At 36.0% G+C, this 4,614-nt stretch overlaps 1 long non-coding RNA gene across 1 annotated transcript; it reads left to right on the top strand.

Moving 5' to 3' along the window:
- The first annotated feature begins 610 nt into the window (after positions 1-610).
- Positions 611-3,913, top strand: LOC110453964. Its single transcript, XR_002463324.1, has 2 exons — positions 611-697; positions 3,487-3,913. It is a non-coding gene; the product is annotated as an uncharacterized LOC110453964 (long non-coding RNA).
- The last annotated feature ends 701 nt before the right edge of the window (positions 3,914-4,614 follow it).

Raw genomic sequence — 4,614 nt, 5'->3', positions numbered from 1 at the left:
CACAAATGCACGCTTACATTTCACACATGGAGACACGTCCTTAACTGACCTAAGCTGTTAGTAGGACGTTAAAAACCAAATCACGGCGGAAGAAGAAACGGAGTAATAACAATAAGTCCTCAAACTTCACTCTTAGAACTGACAGTTTTATGTTGTTCAATATACTGTTGCATTTTATTGTAATGTAATAACTATGAAAGCAAGCTTCTTATCATTGAATCATTAGCTTGCATCAGCAGTTACCATTAAACGGTAAGCTACCATACCAAACTGGTTTGTTTACAGATTTTAACTTTGATGTTGTTACAATGGTTTTTTCTTCAATTTCATCTTCATAAGATATAAACTTCTCTTCTTGAATGTAAAAATAGTACATGGTTATGTCGAAAGGGACTAGTATAAATCGATCTACCCATTTATTGTATTTTCCAGCTGTTACATTAGTACAATGTTTCACACTTTTAAACATTTTAATTGATGAAAACTGTCTATTAAATTAGTAAAGGTGACACGTGACTGTTTATATGCTGAACATATGGAAACAACGGTGCCTACGTGTCAATAAATATGATTGATTTGCTGTTGACCAATGACATTTGTACATATCATTTTCGTTGTTCTGTCGTCTTTATAAAGCCAAGCGCTGCATTTGATTGTTGTTATCTTCAACGAATCGCATTAGCAGCAACAGAACAAGGTAAGTTAAGTTGATAATTGACTGTAACTGGTATTTGTCAGACATGCAAACATGCATTACGCTGTATTGCTTATTTTTCAAAATAAGTGGTGTGGCTTCTCGGTAGCCAATATGGGGAATATGTTTAGTCAAACACATGGCAGGACCATTGTTGACCTTTTCGTCAACCATGGACCCCCTTCTTCTCAAGTTAACGTTTTTCTTTTACCTTTTCGTTCGTTTGATATTATTTGCTTAAACATGATTATCGACCTTGTATTCACTTTAGTGACCTGTTCGGTGTTGATGGGCCGATAAGAATTCAAAATTAAACAGCAGCATTCTGTTCCGTGTTATAGGACCATGACACAGAACAGGATGATGTTTTATGCTTATATTAACATTTTTCATTTTTTTTAAATCTTCATTTTAAAGTTCACAACACAATTTTAAATTCAAATTTCGGGGAGTTTCTCCAAAAGGAAGAACAGCTCATTGTATTGCTCACGGAATGTTGTTTCGAAACTTTCCCCGTAAAAAAATATAGTATCAATACAAATTCCATTATTAGTTTACCAATATATGCATTTCACATTTTATAAAAGCCTTACATAAAACCGTGAAATGTTTTGAATCATAGTGGGTGTAGCGATCCGGTAGTTAGTCGGAGCTGCGGAGATATCACTACGCTAGTGTTATTGTCTCATAACACGGAACTGGCTCTGGTAGTGTTATATAGTGAATGCAAACATGTACTATTATCCTTGATTAAGAATATTTATTTATATATTAAACAATAACACAAATATATAAACAAATCATGTAATGGTTGATAGATGCGTACATAGAAATATGTCTCTACAAAAGTGGTTGTCTATTAGGTGTCACTGCTAGGAAGACCCATGGGGTTTAATTAGGGAATTTAAAATGATCAGTCATCTTCAAACGATGCTAAAACCTTAATTTTTAATATCTTTCATAAAGAATTGCTGATTCCAAACGGAATGCAGACAAAGTGTGTATGGTTGCCATGAAAAGAGGAAACGTCAGCTTTTTGGTGCACGCGACCAGTAAACCAAAGACAGATTTGTGTCTGTTTGGCCGTAAAGGCTCGCGCTAATAGCTATATATCGCGAAAAAAAATTAGGAAAGAAAAAAACACTGAAAGGTAATTTGAATCGGGCCAAAGCTGAACTGTGTAGATGCACAAGGGGTAAAACAATACACATTGTGGAGATCCCTAAGTACCGCTACATGCAATCCAGTTCAAAGTGCTAATGTGTTACAAGAAAAGGGTTCTTAAAGAAGTCTTTGAAAGATCAGAGGAGAGTGCTTAAACCTTTAATTGTAAACACAAACTGTAATGTATTAAGTGATATCTCCCAGTCTGTTGCAGATCCTTGTATTGCTAAAAAGGTAGATGTAGGGGACTTGTCGTCATCGGACGATGACACACGCTGCATGTTCCAACCATTGGTGTTTTTCAAAGCACAGAGGATTGGGATCAATTGTATGACTTTGTTTCTTTGGATTCTAATAAACCAAGTTTTAGATTCCATGTTTTCATCTTGACTTTTGTACATGTGTGAATAGTATGATGACTGTTAATCCAAATCATGGATGCGCCTGCATGCGGAAATGTATTTTAAAATGTAAAAAAATAACATTTCAATATTTAGCAATTAATTTTACAATATAAGTTATCTCTGGGTTAAGAGGTGTCTACGGGCTCGTAGACCAAGAGACAAAGACGAGGGGTCTTTAAAGACTAAAGGGGTCTATGAGCTAGTAGACCCCTTCTTACCCAGAAATGACGAATTTGTTACCCTGATAATCTTTCATTACATTTTTTCCTGCAAAATTATAAGTCACTTTGTGAGTTTTTGTTCTACTTGACTTCTACCAAAAAGCCCCTACCGGACATCTTTTCGGCAATATATCGGACAAAACACACCCATCTTTGTAATTAGTACCCTAGCGGCCCCTTCAGTGTCTTTTTGTTGAATACGCTGTCGTTTCAGATTGCTTGTAGGCTATTTCATCCTGTGAATGTTTTGCAAACCTCGAACTTCTTTGTCTTCTGCCAAGGGGACATTGAACAAAAGTTGACCTGCTGCCCCCATTGCAACATACATTTTTTTTTTAATATTTTCCTCTCTTCTTCATGACAACTATTTATTACCTAGTGCCATGCTAGGTAATTACTCACTTTTGGCCTTAGTGTTGAGTGTTTGCGACTGTGAGGTCAGATCATAGGTTCTGTCTCCTTTGTCAGGGTGGAATACTGTAGTGGCTGTCTTCGGCATTGTATATCAGGGAGATGGCATTCTAAGGTTGGAATCAGATCCGCGCTATCGCAAGGAGGCAAATAAATCAACATATCCGCCCCTAGTACACATACATAATGAACACGGGCGCATGTATTTAAATGGCTTTACAATGAAGCTCTTAACAGGACGCTAAACCAAATCAAGCTAATAAGTAACACTACAGGTAGTTTATGCTAGTGAACATAGTGAATGACATTGTCTTTATTATAAAGGAAACAACGATATAAATTGACTTGTTTTAGTCCCGTTGGATATTTGTTTTTGCTTACTTAAATTATTTTGTTCACTTTTTTTATTTTCTTTACTATGCCAATTTACAGTTGGGGCCTTTATGTCACTTGAAACATATACTAATCCACATCCAGCTACCGTATTAACGTAAAAATGGGCCTTCAAAACAACAAACCTATCGTAAAATGTACACAATATAATCTATTCCGTGTAAAATCGTCTTGAAATGTTTTTTATGTTTCATTGTAGACAGTCAAACGTGGATATGAAGACCTATTTCCTTATTGCTTTATTCGCCGCGTGTGTATTGGCCAGTATTGCCCAAGATATCACACCTGGACCAGCTCAATCTTATAGTGACGAGGATGGGTATGGTGAAGCAAGTTTTTCTGACGAAGCCTTTCCTCATGAATTGTTTAAAGATGATGGGAAGTTCGGCACATTCAACGAAGACGATACAGAGGGAAATTTGGAAGATTTTGCCGATGGAGATCCAACGAAAGCCCCATAAAAAGACTCATTTTCAGGCGAGGAATTGCACTTATTGGCAAACAAGCAGTAAGGAAAATCTTCTCCAAAACACAGCAACCCTGGCAGGGCTATATCGGACACTAAACTGAAAATTACCGTTTTACATGTTCCAGAACAAATATGCAATAAACGGGAAATAAGCGTCTTCTTATTGTCTTGTAATAAACGTCTCCCCTTGCATTAAGTTTGCTTGCATAAAATAAAGGTGGGTATTTTGAATTTTGAAACTTAAAATTGTAAACGCAATTTCTCAAAAACAAATCCCCCTTTTTTTTCTTCAAATTTCACATAAAGGTTCTCTATGGTCCCCAGTTATTCATATTGATTTTTGAGACATATAGGAAAACATAGGTGGCCGACAAGTGGCCATCTAGAATTTCGAGAGAGGAATGTTGTTAGTGCTTTTCCTGAGAATGTACTGGATTTTCTTCAATTCCACATGAGGGTTTCCCATAGTCCTTAGTTATATTGACTTTTGGGAATAATAGGAAAACCCATATTGAAACCAGACAGTCATCTTACATTTGGACGGTTCAATTTTGCTATCACTATTTTAAATACATAATCAATTTGTTCAACAAATATCCTTGCCCTCTCTTCCGTCATTGACAGCACTTTTTTTTTTCAAACATTTTAGCATTTTGTATATAGTTATTCAATTATTATGCAAACTTATTTTCCATAGTTGCAAATACTATTTGATATTACAAGGTTTAAGGTAATGGACAAGATTTCTATTTAGGATATCCAATATGGGAACGGGCAATAGTGCAGGCTAGGAAAACGAGGAGCAAATATTGTAATAGATAATTTTATGGTGGGAGCCGAGATCCATATATAATCTCG

The sequence above is a fragment of the Mizuhopecten yessoensis genome, unplaced genomic scaffold (genome assembly GCF_002113885.1).
Source record: "Mizuhopecten yessoensis strain PY_sf001 unplaced genomic scaffold, ASM211388v2 scaffold7551, whole genome shotgun sequence".
Taxonomy (NCBI): Eukaryota; Metazoa; Mollusca; class Bivalvia; order Pectinida; family Pectinidae; genus Mizuhopecten; species Mizuhopecten yessoensis.
The sequence above is the reverse complement of the archived record's forward strand: the minus strand, read 5'-3'. Positions and strand labels throughout refer to the sequence as shown.